The 21,322-nt window shown below is 34.6% G+C and overlaps 1 long non-coding RNA gene across 1 annotated transcript in view; it reads right to left on the bottom strand.

Moving 5' to 3' along the window:
* Nucleotides 1–3,150: 3,150 nt before the first annotated feature.
* LOC128080738 (uncharacterized) overlaps nt 3,151–21,322 on the bottom strand; it is a 216,288-nt gene continuing 198,116 nt past the window's right edge. The window contains exon 8 of the long non-coding RNA XR_008206864.1: nt 3,151–3,334. This is a non-coding gene — a long non-coding RNA (uncharacterized LOC128080738). The remainder of the gene's footprint in view (nt 3,335–21,322) is intronic.

Raw genomic sequence — 21,322 nt, 5'->3', positions numbered from 1 at the left:
ACAGTATATAGGAAACATGGTTTTCTGTTTTGTATTGCAACAGTGAATAGTTTTACAATTCTCTGTTGAGATAAAAGTTCCATGGGGAGTTGGGGAGAATGTACTCTAATTTGTTTTAATGATCAGAGAAGTCAATTAAGTGCCTATGCTGATAAGAGAAGGACTTTTTATGTGTGGTCATTTTCTTTATAAAGATTTCCCTGAATGTTGAACAACTGCATTCAGAAGATGTGAGTAGCCATTATTCTCCTATCAACTAGTAGATTTCATACAAGTATTCTTATATGTCCCTCAAAATTAGCATCTTTCCTTTAAGATCTTATAACTTTTACAAAAAGCAGTATTTTGCTCCAAAGGTTATATACTGTACAGTCTAATGTAACTGCTAGCCACAGCCTACTGAAATGCAAAAAAAAAAAAAAAAAACAACAAAAAACAAAAACACTTTCTGAAAAGAACAAGAAAAAATGCAAATGCTCATTTTCATTCCTAAATACTGGAACATAAATTTAAAGATTTATTCACGTTTTTTCCTCAAAATTCCAATAGAAAGAGTATTTGAGAAGGTGGAATGTGTTTAAAATTGTGCTACTTCCACTGTTTAAGAAAATACTGAAAGGACAACATCCTGATAAAATAATGAACAACAGAGCTGTGGAGAATTTGTTGTTTGTTTTCTAAAACCGATAAAGAGCTACATGCAGATGTTGTGCTTTGAGGATCTGATACACAAACTGATTTTGTACCAATAAGACGCTAGCACTAATATTGTCTGGTAGTTGGCCCATCACCTACCCTGGCAGCTGAGTGGATTTACTCAAAGTTAGATTCCTTACAGTGCATCTCTTGCAGGCGTATAAACTGCAAGGTTCAAAGCAGGTGATCAAAGAAAACAGTGAGGTCTCAACAGCAACAGACTTCAGCAGCATTAAAGAACTGAGAGCAGTTTCAGCAGGTAAAAATCACATCTACTCAAATCTGTATTTTAGAAATTCTACATGCTACTGATTGAGAACTTATAGATTCTCCTTGGGGCATTTTCAAGACTACTAAGTTGCATTCCTGAACACTTCCATTAGCTCCTGACTGTTTCCAGCTAGAAAAGGATCTTGTGTCGTAGCACAGTAAAGCAGCATCTGTTGTCTGATGCTAAGACAGAAGGATCTAACAGGTAGGGAATATGAAGGCGTTGATAAGTACTCTTCCCTTCACTCTCCTTCCCATATCAATTGCTATCCCACTTTTCTGGTGATGTCTTGTCATGTCATATTCTTCCTCCTTTAGCTCCTAGCATAAGGTGTGCATCTGTGTTTGATGTTCCCCTTGCTCTTAATTTTTCTCTTGTTTCTACAAGTGTACCCCACTATTTATATCTATTTCAATTCCATCTTCATAGTATGAAGAGGGTAAGTTTAAGAAAATAAGTGTCAGTGAAAAACAGCAGAATTAGCAAGACATTTCAGTTATCTTATTCACATTTGTGTTTCTTCGTAGAACTATCCTGGCTTTTTGTCTATTAAAATACTATTCAATCCCGCTGTGTGTTATGATACCACAATAATACACTTACATCAGTCAAATAGAAAAATCCAAAATGCAATTGAAATTTGAATTGAATTTGATTGAAATTTTAGTTGCTAGCACTGACAGATGAAAATATCAAAAATTAAGACTAACCTAGAAATTCATGCATTTAATCTAATGATAAAAAATGAATACCTTCTAAATTATATGATCAATTTGGCTGCCTAACTCAGAGTGTAATAGCCATCCATTTTATATTTCTCAAACATTTTATGGCCCTCCCCATATACAAACTGGTTTAAATAGATAAATTCTGCCTGAATAATTTGCATTTGTCATGTGTTACAAGGAAACACTAAAGCAAATGGAAACAATTAACTGGGATGTGTCAGGGTCTACCTGTAACTAAAAATTCATCAGTAACACAGATGTTAATGTCTACAACAGACCCTTACCAAGTTTCACTTATGTAAGATCTTAAATACTCCTGATTTCAATAAAAACAGAAACAGGAAATTAACTGGCTTAGGCTGAAGTAGTGAATTTAGCATTTTCTTCCTTACTAAATGTTAAAAAAACAAGAACAAAAACCTTCCATTCCTTACCCCTATGGTTTCTATTGCATAAATGCTTGTCTTGCTCCAGTGATGGGGTGTAGTTCTATCAAACTCAAGACCGACATGTTTTACATAAAAAAGACCACATTAAGATTACCTCTCCAACTATATACTGAAATGCTTGGAGTCAGAATAGAAAGGGTGATTATAAAAAATGTAAGCTTTAAACTCCCTTCAGGATAATGTTAAGTCCAAATAACTAGAGAATATTCAGCTAACAAATATACCCAAATGTGGATTATTTAACTAAGATATATACCATATCACTTCTACTTCTAGAAGCCGTGAGTCCAACAGTTTTACAATTCCTTCAAATATCCAACACAAAGATTTTTTTAAATGAAGGAAAAAGTGTAACTTGATTTCCATAAAAGCCTTCCTCCTATGTACACCAAATACTAACAATATCATTGTTGCTATAAGAGCAATAATAATTTTACACCTAAAAATTCAGTCTCCACAAAAGAAAAAATATTCTTTAGAAAAAATGGATTTAACTCATTACTGCAACTTCACTCATTAAAATTTACTCTGCAAAGAAATGATAAATTGGCAAATTGATTTTTCTTAATGAGACATTTAAAAGAACTAAAATAATGCAGGGCAATACCTTTACATACAGCCATACAGCACCAAAATAGGACAGTTTTTTTTTTTTTTTAAACAGTAATTTAAATCTTGTTTCTTTAATTTCAGCATATACATATACCACATTAATCAACTACAATAACAGTAAACATATACATTTTTAATTAATGAAATTCTGAGTTGTCATACAATTTTAACTGTCAGAAAGTCTGTGAGCTCCAAGGAGTTACTAGGCAGAAATTGATTTCTTGAACTTTTATTCATAATTAGAAGTTGATTAGATGCTATTGCCTTAACAACTGAAAACATAGGAAGACAACTGTTGTCATACCCATTTAAACACATTCATGAAAAATGTGAATTTATTAAAATATTAACAAAAAACACATGGTAAGTATCTTAGACATCACTGAAAAAATTATTTCATTCCATATGCACAAAGGAAACAAAAGCAACTAGTTATGATAGCAACAACAATAACATCCTCATCTTAAGTGAGGAGAAATCTTGCTCCAAGGACCTGTGGTTTCTGTGAATTTTGTGGTTTCACTTTTGTAGCTTACTCTGTGCTCCAAAACCAACTTGAAGCATCAAAGAAATTAAAGCTGGAAAAACACAGGTAACCAAACATTATTTTCAGAAGAGCATATTCTTTAAAGAGAGACAACAACAGTATCAAGTATGGTATAAAAAAAATGTGTTCTGAAAGGTATGAAAGAGGACCAGATTGCATTCAGGCCACAAGGAACAAGGGGAGTAGTAATGAAAGCTGAGAGGAAATAGCGGATAACTCACTAAAAGGAAGAAAAACTTGCAAAAGCAAGCTTTGTTTCACTTTGGACTGACAAAATAAAAATGGACAACAGATTCTTATAATGGCACTTGATGAGAAAGGAGTCATAAGAAAGTCCTGGGAAGGAAAGTATACTGAAGACTATTTAGAAAACTTAAGTGCCTTAAAAATAGCAGGACTAATAAAACTCCGCCTGTTGTACTGAAAATGATCAGCATTAGCAGTTTTGAAGCAGTTAGAGGTTACATGAAATACCAAAAGAGTGAATTGTAACTGAAGGTAAGTTCTGCTGAAAGAAAGAGCAAACGATTTAGAAATAGTGTACTTGCTTCCAATGCCTTGAAAATCGCTTGCATAATTCAATTTTTTTCTAGGTTAATTTTACCGTAAAAACAATAAAATGTTGGTTTATATAACACAGATTCTGCAAAATAAAACTTTCTCAAGAAATAAATTAGGTTAAAGAAAAATAAATAGTAAGGTTTAGAGTTCAGTTTTGCAGATGTATGTAAAGCTTAAACTTCCTCAAGTCAGTCCTCCTTGGACTGGCTAAGACCAGTCATCTGGCATACTGATGATGTCATATTTCTTTCAGAAATATGCATGTAAAAACAGATTATCTGAAGATACATTGGGCTAAAATACAGAAATTACTGTATTTTCATCATATTCAAAGTCTGTTGCAGTCAGAGTTCCTTGCGACTGGAAAAAGGGAAACAACATTCCCATTCCCATTTTCAAGAAAGGTAGAAAGGAAGACCCAGAGAACTACAGACTGGTGAGCCTCACCTCTGTGCCTGGAAAGCACTTAGGACAGATCCTTCTGAAAACTCTGCTAATGTACACATGAGACAAAGAAGTGATTCAAGACAACCAGCATGGCTTCACCAAGGCATCACATTGTACCCAATGAATTTAGTGGTCTCCTATAAAGGAGCGATTGGTGGACAAGCTGAAATTCTTTGAAGTGATTCCACACAACATCCTTATCTCTAAATTGGACAAATAAAGATTCAGAAGATGGACTACTTGGTGGATACTGGCTGGGTGGCTAGAGCTAGAGAGTTGCAGTCAAAGACTATGTTCAGACAGAAGACACTGTGTGTCCTCCAGATGTCTGGTCTTAGAACCAGTGCTCTTTAACATCATCATCAGTTACACAGACAATGGGATTGAGCACACTCTCAGCAAGTTTGCAGATAACATAGCCAAGTGGTGCAGTTGATGCAACAGAAAGAAGGGACGTCATCCAAAGGGACCTCAACAGAATTATGGACTGTATAAAAAAGGCTGGATAGGGCCCCAGGCAATCTGATCTAGGGCTTGGCATCCTTGCCAATGGCTAGTGTTAGAACTAGATGATCTTTGAAGTCCCTTCTAACCCAAGCCATCCTATGATTTACCATACTAACCAAGTTCACAGGTGATTTCAAGCTGATAGTGATCACAGCTTCTCAAAAGAAAATAAGAAGTGTGGAAGAGAAGGTTGAAATAAAACAAAGAAACTTCCATGAGTAAGTAGATTCCTATCACAACTGTTAAATGACCCAGATACCTGTAAGGTACTCTTTTTTTGTTTGTTTGTTTGTTTGTTTTTAAAAAAAAAAAAAAACAACACACTAACATATACAAAAGAATTCAAGTCAAAACACTGGTTGGATCCCACCAGCAACTTACACATCTGTCTATTTTACAACATATACAGTTTAGATGTCATAGTGTTACTGTATATTTTTGAGCATTTTTAATTTCCACAATGTATATATATTAACTTTGGACAAACTGATGAAGCTTAGGCACCTGAAGTAGGATAAGTGTTGAAATCTTTGCATCTTAGTACAAAATTAGACATTGAAACATCCCCATATAATCCCATATACCTAAAATTCTCAAGTTCTCTGCAAATCTCTGGTAGTCATTCATTTCTATTTACCAAGAACATTCTTTCTCTAGAAGATTTTAGTACTTTATAGCAACTGCAGAATTTAAGCCTCAAAGATTTGAAGCCAGCTGACTGCTCTACACAGAAAATACAAGAAAATATTATGGTATGTCACAAAGGGGATAAATAATGTTTCCACCTGTCTGTTCACTTCCCCACCCTCCCCTCCTCACATCAAGTACAGAACAGGCCACTGTCTAATCAAGATAAAGTAATTACAACATTTAATTTACAGTCTAAACCTTAAAACTCAAACCTACTTTTTCTTATTGATTCCTCACCTTAAAGCACTCTATAGCTGCAGGCATGGAATGATAGATTAGGCCAAGTGGAAAAAAAAAACCCAAAAAGGAAACACCACCGCATGTTAGCAGTTAGCTTTGACTTCTGCAGAAAGGAGGAAGGAGAGCCTAAAATTCAGGCTCTGCACTACAGGCCCTCTGGTACCTTTTATTATGCCACTCTACCCAGTTAACAATAGAGATTCAATAAATGCAATATATCTATTTATAAGAAACTGTTGCAAGTTTTGATTGATTAGTAGCATCAGACAACAATCTAAGTTATTTTTACTTATTTCTTTCAGCTTTCCCCATCTTGATTTTGACAGTACAATGGCCTTGGTCTTTATTTAGATCATAAAGTTACGTTAAAAAAAGAATCAATATAGGCCATAGAAAGTCAGTACGTGGAATATGCTCTGATCAGCGCACAGTCAGGCCTGTACTGCCAAAAAACAAACACTGCATTTCAGAATACTACATATATTCTAAACTTACACACTTTGGATAAGAGACAAAGCACCCAAGGAAGCATTAGATCATAAACACACAGTGAGCAACATATATTCACTAGATAAGTCTTTTCTGGTTAACATACGTTTTTCTCCCTCATAAATTATCAACGCATATTTCTACAAACTAGGCAGCTCCAGTAGAGAACAGAATACACAATAAATAAAAACAAAGAGCTCATATGTTCTGAACACTATTTTCAGTAGTGCTCTTATCTCAGTTTCTGTTTATTTACTCATCCAGAATACTTCTTCCTAGAATTTAGTAGTCCTACCCAGAACAAATACTCATAACTTTCTATTCCTTTCATGCTTTGTCAGCAAGGCTGCTAGACATTCAATTAACAGTATATCAAATGTCTAATGCTATAATATATTCTTTAGTGAAAAAAATAATCCTTATTTCTGTAAGGAAAAGAAAAACAGCTCAATACTATATCAATATTCGAGGGGAAATTGATTTGAAACCAAATGTTTAAGGTTAGATTTTGATTTGCTGAGATATCACTAGAAGTTATATTATTATATTGATATTCTATGATGTCACTATAGGCAAAACTCTATCTGTAGACTGGAATCTTCAACATTTAATTCAGTCTGTCTCTTTGTCACGACTGCTGCATCTGTTCAAACTCAGGATGACAGAGGTGATCCCTCTGTACTCTGAACCTACTGCTTTCTGCAGAAAAAGTTATGGATTCTATGAAAAGGCTGAACTGGAATCTTCTTTGTGTCTGAAGTAAAACCAGTTCGGAGACAAAAAATTAAAGTCGGTGAGAGACTGGCTGGAGTTTCTTAAGGCTGCCTTTTGGCATTAAAGCCAATTCTCAGGACAAGGTGGGGTGTCAAAACCTTGATGTTACCAAATATTCTGGCTTTATTCAGAATGTGAAAATAAACAAACCAAGATGATCTACCAACGACTTGTGCTTACTGACAGGAATTTATTCCTTGGAAAAATGACCTGTATTTTAAATGCTAATGATACCTGTACAAAAACCATCAGAAATGGAGCAAGTATCCTTTTTCAACCCTCTTCTCTGCCATCCCCAGCCTTTCAAGCATTGTAATGCTACCTCATAATGGGTAATTCATATTCAAATTCTCATTCACATCATTTCAGTGACAAAAAATTTGCACCAGCCACTATTAGGATTTGTTCTTACTTTTGGAAAATGTAAATGTGATCATTAACTCAGGATATAACAAAGTAGGGGAGACAGGAGCTGGGGAAGTGTCACTGCCCTGCTGCTTGCCAGAGCACATAATAAATGCTAAGGCTCCTTTCTTGTGTTTCCATACAATAAGAATAAGACTAAAGATTAAAGATGAGAATTCTTGGAAGACTGATTTTTTCCCCCCTTATCCAGAAAGAGGAAATGCATTTTTAGTACCCAAAATGTAGAAAGATAAACAACCAATGTAAAGCCTAAGTGGAGGCTACACAGCAAGCCTGTGATTGATCTTGCTTGTGCAGGGAGACAGGTCCCTTGCTGTCTTCAGCATATTGCTGAAAATGCTGAAACTTAACTACCTATGTTAGAACTCTCCATTATTATGCAGTCATGAATACACATTTCCTGCTTCACTTCTGACTGAATCTGATACAAATCAAGTGACAAGATCTTCCTCAGAATTCTCTCTTAAAAAAGAGAAATATATGCAACATATTAGAAAAATAGTTGGAATCTTCAAACATAATTGCTTGAAGCAGAACAAGATTATTACTGAAGTCTGAGGGGCACAGCAAGTGTGTGACTTTGTCCTTTGAGAAAAACAAAGAAATGCTTCATAGAAAAGAAAATACAGACTTCCTAAAATTAAAACCTGTTGTTTCAGGCCCTGATCCTGACTCAAATCACTCGAAGACAGTCCCCCGGATACTGAAGAGTAAATCAACTACTACATAAGGGAGTATTGTACACATTACCTTATATATAATGTTCTTAAATTACCTATGAACTCTTTCTACTACAATGTTGCTCCTTCTGGTGTTTTTTAAAATGTTTTTTTTTATCTGCACAAAAAAACTATTCAGAACAATAAAGTGGAAATAAGTTCTTGATTACATTTCTGGAGCAACTTTCCCATCGCTTATCAAACTAGAATAAAACTTTCAGTATAAACAACTTTCCTAAATGTCATTGAAATGTCTTAGATAAATAGAGTGATACTGTAGACTTCGGTGATTTCAAAAGGATCTAGTCATTCCAAGGCCATCTTCTCACTACGACATGATGCATAATATTTCTGAAGCAGCGGAAAAAAAGAAAAGTATCGCCCGAGGAAGTAAAACTGAGTCACTTTTCACACAGGTACGCTATTTCATGACTGTCAGGTGGAAACTCTTCGGGATTAATGCTTTATAATTCTCATATGGCTGATGCTTTAGAACTTCAAAGTGTAGTAGAACATTTCAAATTTTCTTCAGCCCATGAGGAAAAACCTTTTCATTGAAAGTTGCTGTCAATTGGAAACTTAAATTTAATACTATGGAACTGCTATACATTTTATGAAGATTAAAATTATGCACAACATGTACAGAGTTTTCTGGTAATGCAAGCTTGTTTCAGTATAAAAATGTCTGTCTTAGAGCTGAAAACTATACAGAATTATTTTTTTGCATTCCTTAGTATTCCATGAAAAAGGTTTTCTAAAGCATTTTTAATTTAAAAACAGGATTTATTCATGTGTAGTGATGTCTTTCACTAATAAATAGAAAAATACTGATTATTGAAAAGATAAGTAATCAGTGGGTATTATGAAGAAAATGATAAAAAAATATGGCCCCTGAGAAAGAAACTTAGGCAGTTTAAATTTGAATTCTACTAGTAGTAAGTCATGAATATAGAATTTGCCTCTGAAAATAATCTGTTTGCTATAAAACCATCCCTAGTTATCTAATACTTCAAGATACAGTGTATTAGCACCCTCTCTGAATCTGTGTGAAGCTGGCCCCCTTTGGCAACTTAAAGAGCTCTTTGAACCATAGAACAGATGTAATGAAAATTGGTTCCATTAAATGCAGCTGGCAAATTACAAACTGAAAAATTAATGCACCATACCAAGACTCTGGGGGCTAGAATGAATCAAGGTGTGGTTGCCAGATGCTAACAGTTCTTTTTGCTCTCTTTTTACCTCAAAATAAAAAGGTACAGTTTATAAATGTGCATTAAAACAAGAACTGTAACTGTAATTACAAATATAAAAAGCTGACAAAATAAGATGGAACGAAGCTACTACTGGTGTACCCTACATCTGTATGTCAGACAGATATCTCAACTTATTGTTTTAAATGCACAAATTCACGGAGAAAGAAAAACAGTCTGGAGCTACTAAATCCACGAACTTCTGGCTCACAGTTTTTTCTGAGCTATATTTTGCTGGAAGCTGAGGAAAGTATTTCAGCACTTCTATTATTTTTGTAATTATTCACTACTGAGCACAATTAGAGCAAAATGCTTGCCTGGCAGATTCCATGAGAAGTCTATCCCACCTCTGTTCAAAACTTGAATGTTAATAAAGGTAAAGGTGAGCACCTCCAATTGTCATGGCTTTTGCCAAACACTTAAAGGTTGCTTGCTTTTAAAAACAGAAGGAAGAAGGGGCAAGCACCCAAATCACTACCCATCATATCTTCAAACAGATCTCAAAGCCAGCAGTACATCACAGAGGCTGGTAGGGGAACCAAAGAAATAATAAAAAAATCTACGTGTATGCCTACATCAAGTCTGCAGAATTGCTTGACATAATATGAACCATCTATCTACCTACAAGCAGTGACACTTCCTGATCTTCCTAGCCTGATCTAGGATTGCTGTTGAATTTCAAGGTTTTTTTTTGAAGTTTAAATACTTTAAAGTCATATTTAATTGCAGTAAGCACATCTGTATGTCCATGTCTGTCAGGTAAGCACTATAGTATTCACATGACCAAGCACAATAACGCCTCCAAAATTAGAGAGTAGTAGAAATGAAGGCTGACAGAACAAAATTCAAAAAAAAAAAAAAAAATTATTTCATGAAAGCCCTTGGGTAACAGCAATGACATTGGGTATAATCTGACTGAAATATCACTTACCTAGGATAATGATAGGAGTACCCATGTTTTTTCGATGTTGATTTTCCTCTGTTCTCTCAGCAAGTCTAGTTCTTCAGTGGGACTGATATGCTTACACGAGTTAATTGATATTTCTGTTTCAATGGATTTTCACTCCATTGGTTTGCTTCTAGGTTTCTGGTTTTTCAAATGCTAACATAAAGTATAATGCATCTTATGACTCAGATATCAAAGCTGCTGCAATTCTTCAAAATCACCAACCAGCCTCCACCATTATTTCCCCTCACTCTTGATTGATATTCCTAATAGATTTTATATACATATAGTGCAGTACATGTAGTATATGAAATGCCAGTTACCATGTTGATAAACATTATGGAAACCCCTCTGATGGCAGGGGGAGAACATGAGTCAGCCTGTTAGTTCCTCAGCATTTCTGTTTCCAAACAATTTTTAAAAATAGCCACAAAACCCTTGCCAGCCTGTCTGGTCAGTATTTAATGCTGCTATTTCACCAGGGTTGGAGGGAGATCTATGTATTTCTAATTCTAACTTTATTCTTTTGAATGCATATGCTTTTTTTTGTTTGTGTTGTTTTTTAAAAACTGTTATGGTCTTTCTCCGAACTCCCAAAAACATTTAAAATACCAAAATGTGTCTGGTGTGTCAATGGCCAGCAGGTCAAATAGTTGGACTTCATGGTTTTGTTAAGCAGTGAAGCTTAAGACATTGCAGTGTCTTAAAAATATTATTTTAGGGAATATAGTGCCATATAACATCTAAACCGTTTTGCCCTGTAGGCCATTAAATTCACTTACAGTTATAATGAGCCCCAAGCATAAATAGCAATTAAATACTTTTTCAGGCCTTTTTGCTGTTGTGTAGGTAGGTAAGATATGTGGGTCAGTAGATGGGGATGCTTAAAAGGTATGCATCGAGTTAGTTCAGTGAATTTAACCTGTTAAGTGCAATAGCTACGTGAAGGTCACATTTCGGTGATTTATTTTTTTAATCTCTAAAGGGCATTAAGACCACCTCATGATAAAATTCAAACATGCTTTAGCAGGGAAAGAGGGAAATGAGCAAAGCAAATTCAAGCTCATTGTAACCTGGAAGGATTCCAAGCAAGAGCAGTTATATGCCCTTAGCTCCCAAATCTGTAAAATGAGACAGAAAGCGTGCTCTAAGACTATAGTACTCACCATCAGATTGGGAAAGCATACCCAGCAAGTTTCTCCCTGAACATGAGAGAGGTCTACCAGATTTTATTCTCACACAACTAGATGCACTGTGCCTTCTTTCTTATCAGTTTTCAGTAAGAATTTTCAATCATCCATTTGAAACGCTACGTTTGCAGTTTGCAACTGTTAATTCTACATCTGCAACGCATATATGCTATCATTTCAGACTTTTAGGGTAAATTCAGTACAAAGTTAACTTCTGTTCATGCTGTATGTTAACACTCAGAAAGCAATGAATGTAACTTGATTTCAGACCCACTTGCAGTCACAGTATCTGCATTATTTGTTTTTATAAGAGATGGAAAAAATATCATTCTAGTCATTTTTTTTAACCTCTGCCACTAACTGCAAAACAAAATAAAGAATTCTTACCTAGTGGTATTGATGTTTCTAAGGTCAGCCCAATATGTTCCTCAACAACTGCTCAACATTAGTTTAATTAACAACAATGAAATATTTAGATGAACAGCCTTCTAAAGGAGCACATGTATATTTGGCTGCTTGGTCAAATAACCCATGGCTCCTCGATTCTTGTTTTTAAAACCATCTCTCTGACAAGAAACAAAATTTGCTAGAGATATTGAAATAAAGGCAGTCAGTATGCTTCGAAAAACCCAGACCACAGTAGATCCTGATTATTTTTAAAATAATACTGTGCAGAGTGGATTCATCAGTTCTTACACAAAAGAACCACACAGATAATGCTTTCTGAGAGAAAACACATTTACAGTAGCTAGTAAGCTTATGTTTCGACTGAATGGCTATTAAGAGTTATGAACCAGCAGGCATAAGAAAAACAATATGAAATAGCACATTAGATACCATGCACAATTGATCCAGAAAAGTGTAGATAGCAGGGACACAAAAACAGTAGAAATATAGAAAACAATCCCCGTTTTTAGCAGGAGAAAACTACTTCTCTTCAGAAGCACAGCATCACTTTTCAACTGTGTTCCATCCACTAATTAGTCTGAAGCAAGAATAACACAATGGTATTGATAAATACTGTAAGTCTGTGATAGCAAAAGGGAACAAACTAGATGCTCCATAAGGGATCTCTCTACAGACTATAATCAGCAGCTCCTTCTCATTACCACAGTAAGTACTGAACTCTAAAATACACCCAAACAACTAAACCTGTGCAAACAACACTGACAGCCTACGTACAGAATCACCAGGCTAATCAATAACTATTCTTTTACGATAACTCTTCTATGTCTAATGATGAAATGTAATGAAGGTTTCTATAACCACGTATTCTTTATAGGTAGTATAAACAAAAGCACAGGAATTCAGGAGTTTCTTTCCTATGTTCAAATACATAATAATGGCATTAGAGTGTGAGTGCAAATACTGAAGGACTGGTGAGATAGACTTAATGTTATTCAACAACTGCTACACCTCACTATAAGGACATTATAAAGTTCAACCAGATTTTCCTATCAAATTCAATCAAAATCATAATTCCACTATTCATTTTGATGTTACTCAACAAAATTCAGTACTGAGAAATAAGCTCCTGAGGAGGAGAGGTTAAGTAAAGAGGTAGGAACAGTGCTGTTCAATAGTATGTTGTGACTAGGTGTTACATAAGGCAATAAATATTACTTTCAAAGTCATTTGAACAGATGCAGAAATTGTTTCTGTAGCACTTTTTGTAGTCATGACACTAACCAAATATTAAAAAAATAAGGTTTATTATGATATCTTGTGTAAACTGATTGTGCTGAAGAAATTTATAGCTATATTCTTTTTATCTGTATTAATTTTAGAATTTTCAAGCGCTAGAATTATGCTTACAACAACATTTCAGTCCACTTTGCCTTTCAGAATATGAAATTACTATTTGTACATATGACTCTTCTGCAGCTTAAAAAAAACACTGATGGAAACAATTTTGAAACTGAAGAAGACACTTAGGACATAACTAATTTTCAATTTTCACTTGATATAACTACTCAAATATACTTTAAACTGATAACTTTAAAAAAAAAAAAGCCAGGAACAACTGATAGAGACATTTCTAATTCAAATTCTGAAGACAAACTCTTCATGAAATATCAAATTACCTAAAACCAAATTTAAAAGTTTCATACACTATAAATTGCCATGGTTTGTACTAGATCATCTTTCTACCAGTAACTACAAGAACTAAGAAGTGTCACAAAACTCAAGCTAGAAAATGGGAATAAACCTGCTCAGCTGTGGGGAATTTTGATGCAGTTACAATGCAAGACCAAATTCTGAGAAACAAAATCAAAGTAGAAATATTTACTTCTCAGATAGAAAGAGAAGGAAAAGGGAATCCTTTGGATAGCAGAGGATAATGTGCGTTCTTTGTAGCCTTCTTACTAAGTGCTTGTTTGCTGTGTTTTACTCCCACTGAGCAGGAGTTGTGAGTAAAAGTGTTGAGAAGCCAAAATTGTCCAGATTTCTAAATGTAAATCTAATCACATATGTCCTTGTTTTTTATGAGCAGTTATTTTGCTCTATTCCTCTTCGCGCAAACCAAAAAATCTAACAAGGTTAAAGAACTCAAATGATATCAGTACAAAAACTGATGAATAGATTACTGTGAGCTTTCCTCGCCTTGAACAATACTTTCACACTAGACAGTGCAGATTACTTAATATATGATAACCCCCATTTGTCACCTTGCTTCAGGCAGTGACCTGTAACTGGTACTTCCTAAGACAGAAAAGCCCACAGTGTACATAAACTGCTGTACCACAAGAGGGACAGACATCCTCCTCCAACTGTAATGGCAATTATTTTATATCCCGAAGCAGTATGATCAATATATCCCTCACAAATTAACCAGTCTATTGATAAAAACTACCCCCAGCCTTATGAAAAATAAGAGTTTTTAATTTCTGCTGAACTGCTTCAATATCAAGGGGAAAAATAAGCCTATTCTGCCACATTTAGTGTTAACAGTGCATTCTACTCAGACAATTTACCACTGTTTTATTCTTTATTACACTATAAGTCAGTTAGACTAATTATTCAAATACCCAAATCCTAATGAGGCACTCATTCTTTTATACACTCTAATTGAGCTGGTACTGGTAAATACCAGTATGTCTTTTTTGATTACATAATGTTGGGGAAAGAGCTCACCAAGCATCTGGAATAGCCTGTTCCGAATTTTGATTGAAAAATGTTTAGATATCTTGATATTTGTTCTTAATTTTTCTCCTTAGCTGTATACTTTAATGACAACTTCACTGTTGCTGCTTTATTTTCTTTAAAAGATCAAAAAAGTAATCCTAGTTTTTTCTTAATGCCTTGAACCACATATTGCTTTCAAGTAGCACAGGAAGTATCAGCAGTCTATTCTATACTGTCTCAATTCTGGCACCTTTTAACTTTTGATAATTCTGTTTTTTCGTACTATTGTATGACAATTTCCCAACAGATATGAAAAGCTTAGAAAGTTGAAAATCCACACTGTTGATGTGTAATACAGAAAACTGCATTTATCTTCCCCTTATTGTGCAAAAATTCTGCAAAAAAAAATCTCTGCCATTTAAGACCTTTATTACAGTCTCCTCTTCGGAGTATTGGAAATCTTATATGCTAATCTTCAACTACATAAAAACACAAATAAAATAGCCCCAAAATTTAGAAATCTGACAGTATGAAAGCTGTTCAGAAGTTTATAATTGACATAAGCATGAGCTAGGAGCCAAACAAGTGGAAGTGTCTTATTTAAGGCAAATGTATTGAATAAGAACTTTGTCCACAAAAAAAAAAAAAAACAAACAGATAACACTTCTGGTAGTTCTTACAGAATAAAATTTGTTGTGAATCTAGTATGAAGATCACACATTCTTGAGCCTCTACAGAGAGGAGTAGTATAAGGAAGAAAAGAAATTTAAATAATCAAAATAAATTTTGATTAGCAGATCCTAAGGAGAAGGATGAAATTGTGTAAAATAACATCCACTTCTACAAAATTACCGTCATCTGTCCATACATGGTTACAACACTTTCATTAGGGGAACAATGAAGATTTAAGCTTGAGTTAACAGGATAGTCTAGGTTAGCAATAAAAATCTTTCCTTACCTTCAGTTAAGTACGCTCAGGAATCATTTTGTGTATGTGCTTCCCACTACCAGACTACAGAATAGTGAAAGTTATACAATTTTTGAACCCAAAATTCACTACTGTGGCATTTACAAGTAGAGAGAACAGCTGCATGAGCTCTGTTAGAGTTATGATCAAAATGATGCCAACCAAAAGAACTTTGCAGCAAATTACAACAGCTGGAAAAAAAAACCTTGACAGAAATTACATACCCAAATCCCTGTGGTTAAAGGAAAACTCATAGCATGACAATCAGAACTAAAGAAGTGTATTCACACACAGGATAAAACTGACAAATTCTACTGCGAGGATTTAACTTGACTGAATGTGAAAGCACAAAATTCCACAGGTTCAAAAAATTCCAAGAAGCAAAGACCATTTAACTTTTCTTTAAACTTGATAACTTTGATTCTAATTAAAATAAATTCTGCCAAAGCAAGTTTTATAACTATTGCCTTATTATATCTCATTCTAGGGGAAAAAAAAAAAAAATGTTTTCTTCCATCAAATGAAATAGAATCTTTAGGGTAAACCAAAAAACCCAAAAGTGACAGGGAGCAACTGCAGTCCTCTGCCACTGTCATATTTCTGTTCCCAAAAGGCAAACAATGTTTACTTGGTTGGTCTAATAGACAGAATCCTTAACTATGCACACGTGCACAAAGGGAGAGGGAGGAAGTCAGTCACACAGAACATAACAATCCGCTGGGATGTAAGGTCACATCTAGTAGTGTGACAAAAGAAATCATTCCAATCAGGTTGTTTTGAAGTGAAGTCGCTTGTACCCTAGTGGATCCTACTCAGTTCCATGACAATGACCAAGTTGCCAATTGGGTTAAAAGTCACATAAAATTAGATTTCCAAGTTGTTTCCTGGCTGACTGCTGCTACCTACCAAATCTTCTCTACTGTTGAAGAAACACAGCCATGGACCAAAACCAATTAAAAGAAATAATTCAAACTGCTGCTCTTGCTTTTTGTCTACATTAATAGCGAACTGCAACTGGATAATCTGTATGACACCATGATTTCTTCAGTTTTCCTCAGTTGTAAATCTAGCTCTATGATTTATTTCTGCATTGTTTTACAAAGTACATATATAATGTTATCATGCTAATGTAAATGCACTCACTTCCCACCTACCTCCAGACAGATAAAACGCAAGGCAGAAACTCAGTCTGAATAGAAAATACAACTAAAGTGTTTTAATAAAAAGCATTTTAAATATACATATATACATGGCATATGTATCCTAGCAGAACAGCACATAGGACAACCCAGGACAGAGAAGTTTTGTTACAATGACTCACAGAATATTTGAATTAACTATGGAGTAACTTTTTTTTTTTTTTGAAATAAATTTCTGCAGACAGTTGCAGAAAAAAATTGAAAATAATAATTAGCTTAGAAGTGCCTCTTTTGTTTCTCCTTCTTAACTTAAAAAAAAAAAAAATCTTTTCCTGACCTACTTGCTATATTGCCTCACACAAAACAATAGATTCTTAAGAACATCCCATCTGAGAACATATGTATTTATATGTGTGGGACTGCACAGACAGGTGTGCAATAACACGTACAGCAAGGAGAAGTTTTGAGAGTGATGGATTTGATGAAAAAGGTAGGAAGTCTGCTCATTTATCTACACACCTTTCACGGCATAAACCAGGGTGAGACAGAAAACACAGTGCCTGTAGTTGGTTTAATGGAAAGCAAAACAACAGGAAGACATGCATTTAGCCTCACTAGCTAAATGAAGCTGCATGAAAAAAAAAAAAAAAAAGGTCTGAATTTCAGAAAACATTGGTTTCAGGCAAGAAAATAAGTTTATATTATTTATATAAGAAAATAAGAAAATAAGGGATCACAGGACGCCAAGGAAGCCCAATATAGCGCTTACTAAACTTCACTAAACAAGGTTGTAAATAGGTCAAGAGGAAGGGACAAGTGACCTAAAATCTAGAAGAGAGCCTTTCTTTGGAATGCCTTGCATTCATCCCCATCTACATGCATGCCACAGCATTATCTTTTTTTTTTTTTTTAGGTTCACTTTTAGCAAGTCTTCTTACACATCCAGTCCAATCATTCACATGCACCATGAATCAATGCTGATTTACAGCACTGAAGAACCTAAAATCAGTCAACAACACTAAAGCTTGTTTTATTGTATCAGTAATAGAGACAGGTAATACGCTATATGTATCTGAAAAAAATAGTAGACACACTGTAGCCTCAGTGCAGCAGCTGGGACATGAGTCTGAGCCTGAAAATCATTAACTAAAGCCAAAGACCTTCTATTATGATGGTATGATCTTTTGCAGGCAAAAATAAATTAAGAGATTAAATTTCAATAATTAGAAGACACAGGACACTTAACTTCAACATAAATGGGAATAAAGATTAAAGAAAAAAAAACAGACCCTGCTAAGCTATCTTAAGAAAGAAGCTGAAGTTCCTTGGTAAAGGAGCAAGCAGAGACATTTCACTCACCTTGCAAGTTACCATAACTCAGTAAACAATATTCTTCATACTGAATCTCCTAGAGAAGATACTGCTGTTTGTGTAGTTAGGCTATTAAATCATTCAACCCTTATTTCTGGGATTTCCAACTCCCTTCCACCTGACAATTAATACAACTATAATAGAAACATGCTATTATTAAAATGAAACTGAGTGGTTCTCTGCACATGAAAGTAGTTTTGAGTCACTAAATTGATTTAGCAGCTTAGATCCACTTCTTGCTCTCTTCATTTGCCTGTGTCTTAGACAAGGAAGTTGTTTCTAGGTTAACAGCATAACTCAAGTGAAAGGTAATCTGATAAAGAGGTGCTTCTGAATTGAAACAGTGATCGTAAGAGAGGCAGCTTGAATAATACGAGAACACAAAATTAGTCGTGTATATATTTGTTTAGGTGCATCTGTTTTGTCGAAGGGTTTAGCAGACATTACTCAGTAGAAACCACAGATCCAATATCTCAGGTATAGAGGTGAATGTTTCAATGCTACAAAAAACCCTTTTTACCTTAACAAAAGCTGAATTTTTTCACATGAGCATACTTTTAATGAAAGAACATCATTCCTTGATTTTTTTTTTTTTAAAGTTCACGTTTCACGTCACAGAATTTCTTAGCATCAAACTGCTTTTCAGTGAAATTCTGTTACAAAATACCTTGATGAATAGCTATAAATACCACTGATGGAAATGAGATCAACCTTGACAGAAGGGTTTCCTGTACACAGGAACATCGTTTAGTTTTCATTTAGCTTTGGAGTATGAGCCTACCGATTAGTGAAGAACAAGTTTTCACATCTGCTAGAAAAATCTGACGTGATGATCTGTGATCATATACCCACAGTTAAACTCTAGACCGTGCAGAGTGGTGACGCTATTTCAAATTGAACTTAAACAATTACAAAAACCCATGTTGTCATGCCAGTGGAAAAAAAAAAAGAGAGGATCATTTAAATTAAACTCTAACTACAGCTTGTTTGGTAACCAACTATCTACAGCTTTAATGAGATGAAAGATTTTAAAGGGTTATTTGCAAACTGCCTAATAATAAGTAATTTCAGATGTCTCAAGGCCAGTCATAGGGAGAATGCAGTCTTTATAGTTTTATAATCTTTGTGACATGGCACCCTCCAGCAAGCACAGAATGGGTCCTATTTCAGTTGCTTTAAAAGACCTGAATGTATCTGAATAAAGTTCGTCTCAGCATGTTAAAGCAGCATGAAATACATTCCCTTGCAAATTGTTTACAGAAAAAATGTGTTTATGGAAATGTATCACTGATTAAAATTACTAAAGGTAAAAGACTCTCTCTGAGTCTTTTAATTGTATTTCTTCCTACAGTGTGGTAGTAAAGACACTATTCTAAACTCTCACTACGAAAAATAGCAATAAAGCTTTTTTTTTTCCCTCCTTTGAACTGCTCTTTTTCCCTTCTAACTGCCTTGAAAATCACAGTAAATTCCAGTTTTTTAAAAAAACTCATGGCTCTCCTGACAAAGAAAATCCAAACTTAATCCTGGAATTCTGATTTTGTGAACAGATAGACCTTCTCTACCTTGGACAATGAATAGAATTATGCCTTAAAGTGACTTTAATGAAGATGTTTTGATTCTGAAGAAGGCTATTTGCTTGCTCATTATTGATATCAAACATGGAAACCTGAGTTGAGTGAAAACAATACACTCAAAATTTACAGAAATGACGCCAATAAAAAAAATGAGGCCTATTATCCCTAATATCCCTATTAGGAAAAAACTGTACATAACTGTAAAAAGGTTTTCCTTTGTTTGAAATGACTTTTTTTTTATACAATAAGTGAAATTTCTAGATTTGTTAACATTTTCTTAATGTAAGCAGTCATAAGCAACAATTAGATAATTAACTTATTCTGTAATAATTTCTTCAAACATTCAGATTAGAATATTGTGACTGCTATAATCTTATTTCTGCTAACACAAGAGGCAACAGAATTTGAGAATGCATCTAAGAGAACTGAAATATTTCTTTTTCAAATAAATAATACTAGTATGTCTTTTTATTCTACTGCAAGATCAAAGCAATAGCAGGAGTAGGGTTTGCCCCAGGTTTTCTTCCATGGTTGGCTAGAAAAAGCTTACACAGGGAATGGAGAGCCATGTCCTGTGACCAAAATGCTATAATCAGGGATGTTGAGAAGTTCTTGTTTGTTTACAGGCATTCTGCAGTTCAGTCACATCACAGAAGAAACACAAGGCATCTTTCCACAAAAGCTTTGAGCAAAAAGGAATGATTAATGGAAGTATTAACATTGCACTGCTTAAGTTATGATCTTTTCCTCACTATTTGACTAGAAAGAAAAAACTAATTTCCTCAAACATAAACATTTCATCTGTTCTGAAATCAAATTAATTATTTTAGAAAGATCTGTCTTAAATTACTTTTCTTTAGTTTTCAAGTTTTAAAAAAGGATAACCAACAAAAGCTGTTACCTGTACATCTGAATGCAAAGACACTTTAAAAGATGCTCATATTTCTCACACTTTACTGTACAAGTATTTTGAGGAGAATGGGAGATTGTACAGGGAGGTCATACATTCAGATTTTTGAAGGGCATCATAGTTCTGCCTCAAGTAATTCTGCCAATGTAACTCCTGCAAGTCTTACATGTTCAGACAAGACAGAATGATGCACAATCAGTGCAAGATGTGCAATGTCAGTTTGGAGTAGCAGTGTTACAACAAACAGAAGCTAATTTATACATTCTGCAATCTTAGTACTAAGACATTTACAAGTAAACTACTAAATATCAAAGATTAAAAGATCGCTGAATCAGAAGAACCTCAGCTTTTGGTATGATTAAGTTTTAATTGTATTTTTCCTTGGGGATCACTAGTAGCTAATAGCATGTAAAAACAGGTCTTTAAATAGCAAGAATAGTAGAAGTCACTCCATGCACCATGTTTTGATATGCTTGGCTGCCTAAGTCATCCTACTGCCTGCAGTTTCAACAGTGGAAAAAAGGACTTAAAAATCCACCCCCTCAAAAAACATGAAACCTTACACCCTTAAATCTGTATTTTGAAATGAAAGCTGCTTCAGTACATCATGCACCTCCTATGAACCTCAGAATTATCGTATCACTTCTATTGTGGTATGTTTGTTAGAAAACACTGGAGAGCCAAAAATTT

The sequence above is a fragment of the Tympanuchus pallidicinctus genome, unplaced genomic scaffold, assembly GCF_026119805.1.
Source record: "Tympanuchus pallidicinctus isolate F22 unplaced genomic scaffold, pur_lepc_1.0 scaffold2, whole genome shotgun sequence".
Taxonomy (NCBI): Eukaryota; Metazoa; Chordata; class Aves; order Galliformes; family Phasianidae; genus Tympanuchus; species Tympanuchus pallidicinctus.
This window is presented reverse-complemented; position numbering and strand designations above follow the sequence as displayed.